Source organism: Perca flavescens, chromosome 19 (assembly GCF_004354835.1).
Source record: "Perca flavescens isolate YP-PL-M2 chromosome 19, PFLA_1.0, whole genome shotgun sequence".
Taxonomy (NCBI): domain Eukaryota; kingdom Metazoa; phylum Chordata; class Actinopteri; order Perciformes; family Percidae; genus Perca; species Perca flavescens.
The window spans coordinates 28,554,466-28,572,128 of NC_041349.1; the positions used below are offsets into that span (position 1 = coordinate 28,554,466).

At 40.8% G+C, this 17,663-nt stretch overlaps 2 non-coding genes across 2 annotated transcripts; one reads left to right on the forward strand and one right to left on the reverse strand.

The window, feature by feature from the left end:
- The first annotated feature begins 5,672 nt into the window (after window positions 1-5,672).
- trnas-uga (transfer RNA serine (anticodon UGA)) lies at window positions 5,673-5,754 on the forward strand. Its single transcript has one exon. It is a non-coding gene; the product is annotated as a tRNA-Ser (tRNA).
- A 127-nt stretch (window positions 5,755-5,881) lies between these two features.
- On the reverse strand, window positions 5,882-5,955 carry trnat-agu (transfer RNA threonine (anticodon AGU)). The gene has a single exon. It is a non-coding gene; the product is annotated as a tRNA-Thr (tRNA).
- Between the last annotated feature and the right edge of the window lie 11,708 nt (window positions 5,956-17,663).

The following is a 17,663-nucleotide window of genomic DNA, read 5'->3' on the forward strand; positions in this document are numbered from 1 at the left end:
TTCTTGTTTGAAGAAGTTCAATTTATCAAAACATGAAGCATAACTGTGAGCCGTGCGTGCAGCCCTGTAGGACTGGTAAAACGGGACACTTCCACCATTTGCAATCTGCGTGTAAGCAGTGGACAGACAGTATAATATGGCATGATATCAAAACATAATTGAGTACAACAACATCCCCCATATACTCACTATTCCTAATGGCACTATCTTTTAATTAATTGGGATTTAATTCACATAATACCACAGAACAGCAACACTTCCCAACACTAGGGTCTGAAATAACACAGCAGCCTCCACAGGGCTTTGGAAATAATTCAAGTGAATCACTCCGAGGTGGAAACAACACTCTCTGGCTGACAGTTACCGGTCCTAGAGAAACGCAGGGCCGTAGCCAGGACTTTAGAAATGAGTCCAAACGCCCGAAACACTTCTAAATAAATAGTGCAATAAAAGCAGAAAGATTTGAATAATTAGCATTGTAATTAATTAGTGAATTGACAGAAAATGAAGCACTGACTGTCTTGAAAGTTGATTCTAGTCATACTTTTAGACATGTGCTTCGTTTTTCATATGACTGTAACTGATTTTTGATGTGACAGTATGACAAAATCATGAATCATTAATAAGAAAGAGATGACAATAATAATATTTTGGGGGAGGGGGTGGAGGGGCTGACTTACCTGTGCTGTGCCTGTCCTCCACACATCCATAAGAGCAAAATCATAAACTTTAGTGTATCCATGGCTAACTGCTAGTTAGCAGCAGAGGAAGACAGAGGGACAGAGCAGAGGACTTTATATACAGTAGAGGACTAGGATGATCGGGGCGGGGGGTGTAAGGTTGGGTGGGTGGTGTGGATGCTGAATTGCTGCATTTCTTGCTGTTGCAAAATGTGTAAATCAGTAACTGTGAGCAATAGGGCCAGGGTGTGTTCTCTTTCTTGAGTGTGTGTGTGTTCTCTGAACTATCAGCAGTTCACAAGGTGGGTGGGGATGCCCAACAAACACTATATTACAAATACCAACTTGTACTGTAAGACATTATAGAGCTCATTGTGCAATAAACTGAATAGTGTGATCACACGTACACATCTTTATAAAATGTACTGTATAATGACGTGTGTGTGAGAATAAGGCTTGCTTTGTTACACTACGTTTCTAAGAAAAAGCTAGTTAAACGGGTTTCCATAGCAACTAGACTCACTTAACTTTCCATGTGCACTTTGACCTCAGGCTCACTCCATCACCAGTGATGCTCACACTGCTCAGCTTTATCTTAGAAATGGAGATCTTATCGCTAGGACCATACTGTTCGTTTTGCAAGTATTATCCCATTTACTTGAACTCTACTTCAGGTGTCCAAGAGGCTTCCGGTTGTTTCTGTACATTCAGAAAATCCCCTGTCAGAGACTTGATATAATAATTGATAATTGATACTTATAAAACTAAATAAAAATATTTTCACTTTGTTGTTCTTACAATTCAATTTAATTCAAATGTATTTATACTCTCTACAGATAGAGTAGGTCGACTCCACACTATAATTTACAAAGACCCAACAATTTCCCACGAGCAGGCATTTGGTGCGACAGTGGTGAGGGAAAACGCCCTTTTTACAAGCACAGATACAGATATACAGATATAGAGTATAATGATTCATAATAATTATAGCAGTTGGTATGACGCAAAGGGGCAATTATAATAATAATAATAAATGGAATTTATATAGCGCTTTTCACAGATTCAAAGTCGCTTTACAGGGCAGGTAGAAAACAAAAACAATGCAAAACTGGAACTGGAAGATGGTGAGGGACTCAGAGGTGCGGATCTCTTGGGCGAGGGAGTTCCAGAGCCTGGGAGCTGCCCTGGAGTAGGCTCTGTCCCTAAAACTGCGGAGGTTGGACTTGTGGATGCAGAAGAGATTGGCTGTGGTGGATCTGAGGGACTGTGAGGGTTGGTAGGGGGAGAGAAGGTCAGTGAGGTATGAGGGTGCCAGATGGTGGAGGGCTTTGTAGGTGAGGACCAGGATTTTGTAGGTGATCCGGTGGGAGATGGGAAGTCAGTGGAGTTGTTTTAGGACTGGGGTGATGTGGTGCCAGGATTTGGAGCAGGTGATGAGTCGGGCGGCTGCGTTCTGGACCAATTGCTCCCCGGAGATAAGTTAGGGACAAGCATTTCTGGGACATGAATGCACGCAGATGGAAAGAGAGAGGAGAGAGGAGCTCAGTGTATCTAAGGAAGTCCCCCGGCAGTCTAGAGCTATAGCATCATATCTAAGGGCTGGTCCAAGGCCAACCTGAGCCAGCCCTACAGAGAGTTGGTAGTTCTAGAATCTGACAACCAGGGCTTTAAATTAATGACCAGCCAATCAGATTTTCCACTAGCCAAATTTTTACTACAATTTCAACACATTTTTTTTTAACTTACTTACTTAATTTCATCTAAAAGCATGCTAGACACCTAGCCAACGGTTGTACGACACATCCCAACATGGTATTCATGGGAAATGTAGGAATATTACTTTGCAGTTTTGCCAGATAAAGATTACATTTCCAAGTATATACATTATATATATATATATATATATATATATATATATATATATATATATATATATATATATATATATATATATATATATATATATATATATATATATATATATATATATATATATATATATATATATATATATATATATATATATATGTATGTATATATATAAGTTGAGATATCCTTATTTGTGAATGATTGTAATGTTTATGAGGGTGATTAAAGTTTTCTTGTGACATAATGGGGCAATTGTGCATGCTCAATATTTGTCTACTAAAAGTGATTTTTCTTTGCCACTGACAGGCTCACATTGTAATTAAAAGTGTCTGACAAGAAAATCACAAAATCACTTTTAGTGGTCAAAAAGGTTGGTTCGCGCTGGCCGGTCACTGCCATCTTGCTTAATACTGGACCAATTTCAAAGCTTTTTGTCAAATCCGTCTATTAGACACATATGAATGGGGAAATGGGGTCTGGGTTGAAAAAACATAACAAAACGAAATGACCCTTTAAACCTGGCACCATGAGGGTCCAGGGCACTGGGGCAGCTGTTGATCCAGGCGGGGGACTCTAGGGTGCAGCCAGTGTTTGAATAAAGGGTGTGTTCTGATCTTGAGAAATTTTTGACTTGCTTTGAATCCCACAGGCGTAATAAATGCCAAGCAGTCACACTGTGTCCTTTCTTATGTTTGAACATAAGTATGACTGCAAAGTGCTTCTTGGTTACAGTGAGACTGTTGGGATTATTTAATGTACTGGCCAACTGAAAATGATAATCACAGAATACTGTGCATCATTTTAAAATTAGCAAAATCATTTGAACAATGAATAAGCAGTTCTGTTTTGACTTGTCAGAGCAGCATGTAAAAATGAGACACACAAAAAAATCATTTAACCTCAGTAGGTGGACTGGACTTCATAGAAAAACATAAAAAAACAACAACATCATCAACATGAGTCAGTTATCTATGTGTGTGTGTGTGTGTGTGTGTGTGTGTGTGTCCCAGTCTCATAAAAATACGGAGATGGAAGGGAACTCCTGTATCGCAAGGACACTTTGATTCTTATCATGACAGGGCGCATTTGGTGTAATTATGAGGGGTGTGGTTTGGGTCACAGTTGCAATGTGGTATTTATTTCAGGGCTGAGGTTTATTTGTGTTTCCATTGTGTTCCCCATGGAATTAGCCACACTGCTAGTATGCGTGAAGTAGGAGTGAATGTCTTCTTCGACAGTTTAACCCTTAAGTATTCCTCGAGTCAAATTCGACCAGTTTGCTACATTTTTCTTTTTTTGGTATCAGAAATATGTTTTTTTTTTTAAGCAAATTGCCCCAAAATAACATGGATACATGAATGTACGTTATATGGAACTCATACAACAATCTTAGCAGGTAAAATGAATGATTACTGTCATTGAATTTGGTGTGTTTTCTTTGCTTTTATAGCAGATGAAAAAAAAACATGTTTAAATGGTTTCAAAAGTGGCTGGGTTGGCTCAGTTGGTAGAGCCGGTGCACATGTGTAGAGGTTTGCTCCTCGATGCAGCAGCCAAGGGTTCAACTCTGACCTGTGGCCCTTTGCTGCATGTCATTCCCCCTCTCTCTCCCCTTTCATGTCTTCAGCTGTCCTGTGGAAATAAAGGCCTAAATATTTGATTTTTGACCCAGAAAGGATGACAATATCACAACACATGTCCATCATAACTGGAACCTGTGGTTAACTGTCTTTTCGGAGTTAAACTCCACAAGCGAGCCCTGCGGGCTTGACAACCTCGCTGTCCGGCAGTCTCACACACACACGCACACACACACGTCCAAGGCGGGGGAGGGAGAGATACCCGTTTCTCTTCGGGAGACTTGTTTAAATTGTGACAAATATGCTATATACATTAGATTTAGTATTTAGTTCATACTTTTTTTGGTGTATTTGTTTTCTGATTTTAATGCTATAAAGACCGTTGCCGTGCTTTTCCTAGAACTACGTTCCTGTAACTACTTGGTCGGAAAGAGGCTTATGTCAACATTCTATTTATAGAGAGAGCATGATTAGCCTATTACATGATATCTATGGAAACACCCCGGGGGAGTGCCAATCAGGTGATGACTCACTGATCTTTGTACCGGCATACAACACACTTCACCTAAAAATCACCTTTGCAACACACTCGATGTGGCTCAGACGTGTCCATGAGTGTTTAAGCAAAGTGCAAGTGCATGCGAAAATACCAACCCTGTCACTCCCAACTCGTAAAATACTGATGCTTGGTCAGTGTCTCTCAGCGTCAGATACCGACGCAAAAATCCCCCTTTTCCAACCGCACTTAAAGCTATAGTTCCTTCTGTCTCCCCCATGAGGAATTCTAAGTAATGACAACAACACTGTCAGTGTGTCCACATGATACAAGCCTTCCGTGATTGCGCACCGCCCCTCCCCCTCCTCCACACAGTTGCTAGTAGCCAAGGAGGACTCTTCAGAAGAGGTGATTATCTTCACTTGAGTTTCTGCGCGCAAACGTTGGCGGACGACACAATCTTCTGAACATACTGCCATACTGAGAAATACAGAGAGAGTTGTGTGGAGCTGATAGTCGTAAAGTGTCAATTTTATGAAAAGAAATCACTTTTTCTGGGATTTGGGGTGTTATTTTGTAGAAGTAAAAGTTACGCACTAAAGCTTTAAAGCGGCTTCATTTGGAGAAAGAGAGAAAGCAACATGTGTGCTGTTGCAGGAATCAAAATCCTGGGCAGTTCAATGCTTGCGTTTTCGTTTTCTACACTCATAATGCAGCGGTAGATGCAGGGATGTTTGATGTTACTGTACTTAATAACATTCCACCATTGAATATAAAGTGGAGAATTTACAGTAATGATGAACCAAACAGCAAAGGGAATGATCTCTCCATTCCCAGCATAGTCCACTTTTTAGTTTTGTTGTCCTCCGTGAGCTCTATGCTCAGGAAGTGGGAGTTTCAAGATCAGTCAGTAACTTGTCAAACGTTACTTCAACATTAACTGCCAGGCCTTTATTCATATCATAAATAGCATATCACTGTAAGTAATACATAAAAGCGTCCTATGTCTCGATGAAGAAGGAAAAGCATAGCGACATATTGTCACGGGCTGCGATGGCCGAGTGGTTAAGGCGTTGGACTTGAAATCCAATGGGATCTTCCCGCGCAGGTTCGAACCCTGCTCGCAGCGTTTTTTAAATTCTGTGAAGAAGACGACAAGGTGATTACCAATGGTCGTTATTATTATTATGGGAGCTGAAGGAAGTCGATATTTCCACATAAAGTTGAAACATTAGAAGCAACGCTATCTTGACAAAAGGCACCGCTGGGATTCGAACCCAGGATCTCCTGTTTACTAGACAGGCGCTTTAACCAACTAAGCCACGGCGCCGCCTATCTAACTTCGCCGACAAAACCTATCATATACAAGCGATTGCGACTATCGTGTTGTTCCCTCGTGTTGTTCATTTGTATTAATTCATTTCACGGCCCCGGTTTGCAAATCACAGCAAATAGACCTGAACTACCTCGGATTTGGTTTGAATGGCCCACAGTGGATGTTCTGTAGTAACAATATGGTACCACAGAGTGGCGCTAAGAAGCCATAATATTACCATTGGAATGACATGCAGGCGTCTGCAATGTGCAGCTTTTCATTATACTGTCAGGAAGAAGTCAATCTGCTTACAAAAGGTGGACAAAAAAATACAAATAATATATTGTATATGTAGCCTATTGTAAAAAGACGGACCTTTGAGCTGAGATTATTAAGTAACATATACTTTTGTGATTGATTTCTGCACACAAGATGTCCACGCTATTTCATCTAAACACAAAAATCCAATCCCTGAGGAGATATAGGCCTAGTTAAGTGATTCAAAAAGCTAATAGGTTACCCTGAGTTATTTCTTAATTATTTTATTTATTTAGCTTTCTTTTTGTCAAACAAAGACTCTTGTTTTAGAAAGCACTTCATGTCCCTGGTATGTTGTCTTGAAATCTGTTATTAATCACAATGTTGCATAACAAAAATCCCATCCTTACACAATCCACATTAATGCCAGGAAATTGAAAAATAAAAAAAGTTATAAACATGCGGGGCTCAGCCAAGAAACATGCAATTTTAGTGGTCCATCCATCCATCCATCTTCGTCCGCTTATCCGGTGTCGGGTCGCGGGGGGAGCAGCTCCAGCAGGGGACCCCAAACTTCCCTTTCCCGAGCAACATTAACCAGCTCCGACTGGGGGATCCCGAGGCGTTCCCAGGCCAGGTTGGAGATATAATCCCTCCACCTAGTCCTGGGTCTTCCCCGAGGCCTCCTCCCAGCTGGACGTGCCTGGAACACCTCCCTAGGGAGGCGCCCAGGGGGCATCCTTACCAGATGCCCGAACCACCTCAACTGGCTCCTTTCGACGCAAAGGAGCAGCGGCTCTACTCCGAGCTCCTCACGGATGACTGAGCTTCTCACCCTATCTCTAAGGGAGACACCAGCCACCCTCCTGAGGAAACCCATTTCAGCCGCTTGTACCCTGGACCTCAATTTTAGTGGTACCAAATATATTAAGTCTTACATACAGTATCTCACAAAAGTGAATAGGCTACACCCCTCACATTTAAGTAAATATTTCATTATATCTTTTAATGGGACCACACTGAAGAAATTACACTTTGCTACAATGTAAAGTATTAAGTGTACAGCTTGTATAACAGTTTAAATGTGCTGTCCCCTCAAAATAACTCAACATACAGCCATTAATGTCTAAACCACTGGCAACAAAAGTGAGTACACCCCTATGTTAAATTCCCATAGAGGCAGGCAGATTTTAATTTTTAAAGGCCAGTTATTTCATGGATCCAAGATACTATGCATCCTGATAAAGTTCCCTTGACCTTTGGAATTCAAATAGCCCCACATCATCACATGCCCTTCACCATACCTAGAGATTGGCATGGGGTACTTTCTTTAACACACAATGTCAGTTTTCAATAATTTGAGTGACTTTACACTACAACATTTTCTTTAAAGAAGAGTGAAATTCTTTCCCGTGAATTTTTTCTCTCCATAACATACCAGCTTTTAAGGTTAACAATAAGGAATGGAAATCAGCAGTTTGCTTCAATAGATATATTTGTTATTTCGTCTGTAGTAATTTATGTAATAATGAGAACAAAAGTTACACACTAAAGGTATGTAATAGTAACAAAGAATAGTGGGGCTATTCCTGCCTCCCTCCAGCAGCATCAGGCCACACGTCTTGATCATCACACATCGTCCTCTCTTGCCATGCACCTGTATCGTCTCTACATAAATACAAATGGCTGTGGTGTTTCCATTCCTTTCACTTCCATTACATTCTGAAAAAAACGTGCATGTTTTACTATACTGTACTAAAGCTAGTGTTTTCAGATTTTTTTTTAATAGCTGTGTACCTTAAACATCTTACTTGGACATATTGGTATTTTTGCTCTTTTATCTGTTCTATATTTCTTATTTGGTGTTTCACTATTTATATAAAGAAAAGTCTTTCTGAGCTTTCCCTATATTACACAGTATGTGATCACTAACAAGTCTAAAACAACAGACCTGCTCATAGGCTTTCAGCTGAAATTGCAATCAGCAGTGTTTGAAATGCACCGGGCTGAAATCCATTCTGTTTTGAATGTGTTGTTAACAGTTTGGACAGCAGTGTGTTAGAATTTGAACAAAGTGCTGTAGATCCACAGTGTTGTAGGTTGTGGTTAACACCATGGTCAGGGGCGGATTAAGGTGGTCAGGGGCCCCTAGGCTGCTCTTTATGTGAGCCCCCGACTTGTAGCCGTTTTATTGTCGGCTAGTTTACTTTAGAATCAAACATCATGTGTTCTGTGTGCAGTAATCTTAATGTGTAAAGTAACTAGTAACTAAAGTAACTAGTAACTAAAGCTGTAACAGATGAATGTAGTGGAGTAAAAAGTATTAGATTTATCTCTGAAATGTAGCGGAGTAGAAGTAGAAAGTGGCATGAAAAGAAAAAAAAAAAAAAACTTCAACATTTGGACTCAAGTACAGTACTAGAGTACATGTACTTAGTTACATTCCACCACTGATCATTACCGAGACACAAACCACTGTGCAATACACTAAACTGTTAATAAAATAAAAATAAAAAAACAGCAGCAGCAGCACATAACACTGTTATTAACAACAATAATGAAACAGCAGCACAACATGTAGGCTACATATTGTTGCATAATCATCACGCCTTTAGAATTTTTTTTAGAATTCACATGCAGGATCCGAGCTATAGGTAGCAGCAGGGACGAACTGGGACCAAAAATTGGCCCTGGCATTTTGGCCCAGACCGGCACACCACATAAGATCACAAATACCATCCGTCCATGCTCTCCCCTGAATGTGTATAGCAACTCCTACTCCTTAAAACTATTAACGCCATGTAAGGGGTAAGCAAGAATCATTGAGAGTTGAGATATTAAATACTTCAAAAAAGTGCCATTTATTAATATAATAAAACGGTATACTCCTCATGAGTCATAAAACAAGCTATCTATATATATATATAATCATTTCATGACTGAAGAGGCCCTGTATATATATTGAAGAGGCCCTGTATATATATATATATATATATATATATATATATATATATATATATATATATAATCATTTCATGACTGAAGAGGCCCTGTGCTTCAATTTGAAGAGGTCTAGCATGAGTTTTTGTCTGCCAATGCAGATAGAAAAGCTACAATTCTCATTAAGAAAGCTTGCATGATGTGCAACGTTTATCTTGGCTACTTTAAGGACACAAATGCACAAGCACAAGCTTAAGGTTTGATGAACCCTAAGGTGGTGTTTTGCTTATTATTAAGATGTAGGCTACTTTGTTGAATGAAAGGTAGGCTAATATAGCCTAATAATAATAAAACGGTGAGAAAATGATCAGTCAAGACTCAGATACCCGCGCACGTAGCCAAACTAATGCAATGATACAGTATATCACACTCCCTCATCTCTGTCCCTCTCCTCCTGAGTCTCCTCCTCACTGTGCATGTCACTGTAGCCGACACCAGCACCACTATCATCGGCCACGGGAGCTGATGAAGGTCCTGCTACTGGCCAAAACATGTCTGTCCATTTGACACATTTGGCAGCGTTTTTTTTCTCACGCAGCTTCTCAGCACCTCCTTTGCGTTTCTTCTCCATGATCTCTATCACTGCTCTCTAAACTGCATGCAGGCAGAAATCCCAAAGAGGGTGCTGTTTAAATATATGCTGTCCTCTTCATTGTCTTGGTTAACGTTATCCTCACCTAGCGCCACTTCACAGCTAGCTGCTGTAGCGGCATGTTCATCGCTTTGGACTGTTGTTCATCATGTCTGTATCCCCAACAGTAGTCGTAAAAAAAGTTTGTCATTCTTGCCAGCGTTGCCAAATACTTATTGGCGTCTTTTTTCTTTTATTTGAGCCGCTCGGGTAACTTCGTTTAATTTTCGCGTTTAGACTCGTCTTGCTTCGTCTCTGTTTGAGTTCTCCTGTCACTGTGTGTTTATCTTTCGCGCCGCGCACCGTTATGGACTAGTCCATTTCAATGTGAAAGTAGGGGGTGTATGGAAAAAAATAGTCTATGTGATATTTTTGACTAAAGTGTTTTTTGGCCAGCCCAGAGTCAATTGAAAAAAAACAATGGGCCGCCGATCTAGGCCTAACACTTTTATGGGCCGAAAAAAAAAAAAAGTATAATAATAATAATAAATTGTCTGGCCAATCCGGGGCCCCTGCACACGTGAGCCCCCTAGGCTGCAGCCTACTAGCCTGTGCATTAATCCGCGCCTGACCATGGTATAAGGGTGTAGAGTTTTGAAAAATGAAGTAGAGTTTGGTCTACATGACCTGCTGCTGTGCAGACTGCTGTGGTTAGAGTTTTGCACATGTGGCTCCAGCTGTGACCACTGTCGTTTAGCGATCGGAAACAAAAACTGTAATATTACGGGGGCACCCCCCCCTATCGCCACTGAGTAGGAGTTTGGAGTCAACAACATCATTAATCTTGAAACCCTTTTTTTTTTTTTTTTTTTTTAGTAGAGTTGACAGAGTGAATGTGGATATTTCCCCAGTTATATACATTTTTGCTCCATTGATTTGCTGGTCCAGTCAAGATTAAAGATGAAATATTCCTTTTATTGTCATTCAGCAAAACACAGACATTTAAAACATGACTGAAATTACGAGAATGGCTCCTTTTAAAAACACTGATAAAAAGCAGGGTAGTAAATATGTGTGTGTGTGTGTGTGTGTGTGTGTGTGTATATATATATAGAGCTCTATGAATACATATATATATATATATATATATATATATATATATATATATATATATATATATATATATATATATATAAAAATCATTTCCAGCTGTGAATATGTGAGACTGACACAAAGTTGAACTTATTTTAAAACATAAAAGATATGGGGTTTATGAGAAAACATGCAGGGCTGAAGTGCCAGAAGCTCCGCCCCTGAAAAAAATGAATCATCTCTGTGCTGGTAACTGAGATGAAACTCACATCTGGGTCTGATTTGAGACTGTCAGTAGCGCTCTCTCTCTCTCTCTCTCTCTCTCTCTCTCTCTCTCTCTCTCTCTCTCTCTCTCTCTTTGTCTCTTATGCATACAGATTAGCATAGGCTACCCTTCAAACCTTCTGTCTGTGACTACGTTTGGCTATGAGTGGTCAAAATATTCCAAATTCAGAACATTTCTTTTTTTGTTCCTATAAATAGCTACAACAGCAGCACACATATTATCTCCTGTGTGTAACTTTCATTTTCCATGAGTAACTTCCTGTTACTAATCGCCCCGTAACCACCGGGCCACTCAGCTTCCTCCTGTAAAAACCACATTCACTCACTACTATTGGATCCTTCCCTCTTTGGAATGAACACTATGTTCACCCTGGTAATTCAGGCAAAGTCTGCACAAGCATGACCTAAGGCCAAACCAGGCTGAACACACTGTTTACTGCCAAAGTTTGAACAAAGGGTTAGAGCTTTCTCCAAGTGAGGAAATTTGAAATGCATATTTTTTTGAAGCGTGCAAGAGAGACGATAAAATAAAAATTAAAAGGAATGGTCAAAGAATATTGACATTTAAGGTGTCTTGATTGTTTCACTACGTCAACTCATTACTTCAGTACGTGCAAGAAAACATTCCACCTTAAAAGTTGCCGGTAGTTGTCGGCGGTAGCCTTTGAGGGCCACAGTGTATACAATTATTTTTCCTCAGTCTAAAGCCAAGTGTTAACTAGTTAAGATGATGATCATCATTTTTATTGCAGTGTTGGAGTCAAGACCACCTGAACCGAGACCAAGTCATCACCGAGACCAAAGTGTATCGAGACAGAGACACAACCAAGACTTTGAGGGGTTGAGACCAAGTCAAGACCAAGACTTTGAGGGGTTGAGAACAAGTCAAGACCAAGACTTTGAGGGCTTGAGACCAAGTCAAGACCAAGATTTTGAGGGTTTGAGACCAAGTCAAGACCAAGACTTTGAGGGGTTGAGACCAAGGCAGGGCGAGACTGAGTCAAGACCCAGACCAGATTTGTGTGAAGACAGCCAGAGCTTCTCCTGTCTCCCGCAGTCACCTTCTTGGGAGTGAGTGTAAAGGGGGCAGGGAGAGGGGGGTTTACGGTAACAAATTTCAAATTATATTTAGCAAAATCCCTGCAGCTGTGGTCTTGAAATAAAAATTATTTTTATCTGAGACCGAGACAAGACCAGATAAAACTGTGGTCGATTCCGAGACAAGACCTTCAAAAATTAGCTTTAAGACAGGTCTTGAGACCAAAACTGGTCTTGAGTACTACAACACAGATTATTTTCCATTGGATATTGAAGTTGATAAATTAGCGTTTTGGCATGGCAGGCCAAGGGGCACTATCTATGGTGTTGGAAGGGCGACTTCATTCTTGCATGTTTTGTTCAACAGATTCTCACTCCCATCGCGTAAAATACAGACGCTTGGTCAGGTGCCTTTGGCGTTGTTATTGACGATAAAAGTCTCCTTTAGCATCTTGGTCGGGAATACAACAGGAAAACAACAACGGACCAACGGACGGTTGGGTTTAGGAAAACAACAACGGACGGTTGGGTTTAGGAAAAGAAGAAAGCAACGGTTGGGTTTAGGAAACATGTCACGTGGGACACGAACCCCGGTCTCCTGGGTGAAAGTCCTGTGTTGTTTGACCCATCCACCCCCCCGACCAACCTCCCTACACTAATCGCTACCTTAGTGCTACGTCATCTTCAAACCTGTGTAGCTGCTTCTCTCCCGGGTATGTTCTACAAACATGCTGAAGGGAGTTTTTTGCGTTGCTTCGGACGCTGACAGCCACTGTCCAAACGTCCGTATTTTGCGAGTTCGGAGTGAGAACGGGTTGTTTTGTTGTGCATTTTTTATACACACACACACACACACACACACACACATACACTGAGCTGATGATTCAGACACCCTGTGAAACAATTTGTCACGACCTGGAGAAAACATGAAATGTGACAAAGCATGTTTTTTGACTCATCTTTACATCATGATGTGAGCCACGTCTTAATCATCCATCATTCTTCTTCTGGGTATTCTTCTTCTCCTGCTCTGCATTTTTCACTACACGGATGCCTGACGCTGAAACCAAATTGAAAGCGCTGGTTATGTGTATAATGTTGCATAAACATCAAATTTTCAATCCTGACTGACACTGAATCAACACTGATTCACCCGGTATTACGCCACCATAGGTACAAGTTTCTACACTAGACGTCTATCTGATAGTGCTGTGGCTGAATCTATGGAAGTGATTCCATCGACATCTCATTCAATGCCATGCCTTAAAAGACGGATTATAGTTCTGTTAAGGCAATGCCCCGGTTTCTCAAACGCCATGTATACACTTTACCTCGGCTAAAAACAAAGTCAGCATACCCCGAAAGAACTATTAATTTCTTGTGGATTAGTAATTGGTATCCCTTTCTCTGAATAACATTTCTAAGATTGATCATTCATTCTGCATTGATTTTAAACGCCAGGCCAAATGTTTCTCTGCCTTCTCTCCTTCGTCGTAGAATGTCGATACTGTGCTCTTAGAATGGCCAGTTTCTGTCTAGTCTCTTTTGTATTATTAAGGTTAATTTCCGTCTCAAGTTCTTCGATATCTTTTTCTAACTCTATCAGTTTTAGGTGCTGTTTATTAGAGATGCTGCTTGTATAACTGATCATTTGCCCTCGTATATAGGCCTTAAATGCCTCCCACCTCGTAGACGCTGATGTTTGAGTAGTGTTCACTTTAAAATAGACATCAATATTGGTTCCAACTAATTTGAAGAACTCATCATAGCCATCACAGGCTTAATCGCCACATGGTTGGGCCCTTAGTAGCTGACTCAACAGTGTAATTGGCAAGTAGTAAGGCATGATCTGAAATGACTATAGTCTTAGTCAAAGTTCTCTGATAGCCCTACGTGCCGCTCTTCAGCTGATGACCTTTGAAGTGCGTTATGATTGATGTTTGCCTTCTTAATCTTTCGGATGAATTCTTCAACTTGGGCTGCGGAAGTGAAGTAGTGCCAGGATTTGTTGTGTAGAATTCGCAATTTAGCCGGGAACATAAATCCATACACAATTGGTGCAGGCTTTGTTTCACTCCATCAAGAAGTTTTCTTTGTCTTTGGACTACAGTGGAGAGATCCGGGAAAAACATGACACGGCTATGCTCAACTATGATTTCACCTTTCAGACGCGCTGCTTTCATAACTCGGTCTCTGTCTCGATATGTCAGGAATTTCACCGTGAGAATCCGTGGCCGTCTTCCATCCGACCTTGCTGTCTGTGGCATTTTCCCCAGCCTGTAGGCATGCTCGATGGTTAACCACTGCAAAATATCCTTGGGAAGGAACTTTGGTGGAACGTGTACGTTCAAAAGTTTTTTTAGTCATTCAACAGAAAACTCCCACTGGACAGAGAGTCTAGCTAGCTGTCTGGATTTACCCTGCAGAGATCTGAGGAGCAGTTAACCATAGTCCTCAGAAATCCACCAGAGTTTAGAACGCCAACAGAAAGAAAGAGGAAGGTAACGGACATCCGGCCGAAAAGGACATACGCCAGAATTTACGACAGCAATGGAGCAATCCCGGAAGTGAAACGTTGGGGATATAGAATCTTCCTTTAGTAACCTGGGTATTTGTGCATGTATACACCTTAACTGGGGTAAGCTCAGGTTACACGTCTGCGGATGAGGAGGCACATTTTTCCTTGTTGGAAAACGTAATTTTAACGAAGGTCAACCAGAACAAAAGCCTTATTCCGACCAGTTGTGCATTTGCAGAGCGCCACCTACTGTACCAAAGGTAGAGTTACTTGCGTCATTCTTTCCTGCTAATGTATACAGGGAGAACTGGCATAAACCGTTTATTCACGCGTGTGAACGCACTGAATGTGGAAAATACACTTTTCTTTGGAGGCAGGGCTCCCGTCTACAGCCAGTCTTGTATACTTGAAAGCAATACTTGAGTAAAAGTGCAAGTATCTTACCAGAATATGACTTTGGTAGAGGTTACAGTCACCTTTCAGAATATTACTTGAGTGAAAGTCTCTGATATTTACTTTAGTTAAGTATCAAAAGTCATTTTCTGAAACTAAATGTCTTTGAATTATTAGAGGTAAAAGTAACAAAAACTGTGATTATGAACTTCATTGTGGCTTCCTTTTAGTAAAGTCATATTCAGGGTTTTCACACCTTAAACATCAAACTCAAAGCCTACCATCAACAAAGAGAAAAACAGAAACAGAATATTCTCGAATGGAAACATTTCTTGCAAGTAACGCTGAAGGCCGTTTTATGGTTCTGCATCAAATCGACGGTGTACCCCCGCAGACCCCTCTCACTGTGACTCTAGAGTCGCTACTCGCTCCGAAGCTAATCCCGCCGTCACTCTCTCACTTCTCCCTCGCTCTATCACTCACTCCCCACACACACACACATGCTGGCTCGACGCACAGACCAGGACATCAGGCCACTTACGTAGGCTACGGCAAAAGCTCTGTGTGGAGCCTCCGCAGAACCGTAAAAACAGGCTTTAGGGGAAATTTAAAAGCAAAAGTTTTTTTTATAAACACCAAAGTACAGATATGTGAAAGTTCTTCTTAAGTAAAGTAACTAAGTATTTGTAGGCCTACTTTGTTACATTTACAACACTGGCTACAACCCTATCACATGAATCACAGTCACCCATGAGACAATATTCCCCCCCTCCCCCTCTCAGTGATTCACTCCTCACGCTGCTGTGACAAACATGCCCCTTCAACCTCAGTCCCCTTTCCCCTGCTGTGTTTCCCATCCCATCTCCCTCTGCACTCTGCAACCCCTCAGAGGTGTCACCAGTGGGCTGGGGGAGGAAGTATTCAGATCCTTTAATTAAGTAAAAGGACTTATAACATACTGTAAAACTACTCTGTTACTCTGTTAGTCAAAGTCCTACATTGAAAATGTTACTTAAGTAACAGTATGTAAGTATCATCAGGAAAATGTACTTAAAGAATTAAAAGTAAAAGTACTCAATGCAGAAACATCCTCCAAATTTAAGAAAGTGTAAAGGATCCACCCAGTTGTGTGTTTAATGGTCTAATCATCTCAGCTGGACCTGTAGGCCGTTATACTGTTGGCTAGTTTACTTTAGAATCAAACATCAGATTTATAAACTACATGTGTTTTGTTCAAAAATCAAAATTTGTAAAGTAACTAGTAACTAAAGCTGTAACAGATGAATGTAGTGGAGTAAAAAAGAGCAATATTTCTCTCTGAGATGTAGCGTAGTAGAAGTAGAAAGTGGCATGAAAAGAAAAGACTCAAGTAAAGTACAAGTAGCTCAAATTTGGAATTAAGTACAGTGCTTGAGTAAATGTACTTAGTTTACATTCCACCACTGGTTGTCAGAACATGTCAAGGCCGGGCCCTGAGCACATTCTTCCATTTGCTCCGTTCACAGTTTGGGCTCAACAAACACCGCCCACTTCCAGTAAATTGACAGATTCACGACGACAACAGAGAGAGTAACAAGAGAGTTGCTTCTAATGGAGCACACATTGAGCTGAACCAGCCTCTCGGTTGTAGGGTATGTGTTAACCACCGTTACTTCACTGTGCATGCCTGTGTTCCCCCCAGGCATCACATGGAAAAACAGTGTCCAGTGAAGGCCACAGAGATGCATTTATTTATTAAAACATTACTCATTTTTTCCCATGCAGCACTTTTCTTGAGGAGTTCCCCCTCCGTGACAAACAAATGCTTTATCACCACTCCCTGTTCCCTTGTCAACAGTGGTGGAAGAAGTACTCAGATCCTTTACTTATGTAAAAGTACTGATAAAAATACTCTGTTACAAGTAAAAGTATCATCAGGAAAATGTACTTACATGCAGAAACATCCTCCCATTGTTAGAAAGTGTAAAGGATCCAACCAGTTGTGTGTTTAATGGTCTAATCATTTCAGCTGGACTTGTAGGACGTTATATTGTTGGCTAGAATAGAATAAAACATCAGATTTTATAAACTACATGTGTTTTGTGTGCAAAAATCTTAGTTTGTAAAGTAACTAGTAACTAAAGCTGTAACAGATGAATGTAGTGGAGTAAAAAGTACAATATTTCTCTCTGGAATGTAGCGGAGTAGAAGTAGAAAGTGGCATGAAAAGAAAAGACTCAAGTAAAGTACAAGTAGCTCAACATTTGGAATTAAGTACAGTTCCTATAGTAAATGTACTTAGTTACTTTCCACCACAGGTCACTACTGAGAGTTGGAGGAAAACCTGTCTCCATAGAGCTGTGACTGTCTGTCAGCCTGGCTACAGCGCTGAAAAGAAACTTTATTTTCCTCTATTAATGATGAGTAGTAGGCTGCTCTGAGGGCCTTCCTACACACTCTCACACTGTCCTGCCAGACTAAACAAGATTCTTCTAGATCGGTGTTACGCCATTTTCCTTCAAGTTTTCGTGACGTTTGTTTCATTTTGCGGGTTTGGGAGTTATACCATGGAGCTATGGCAGCACCGTC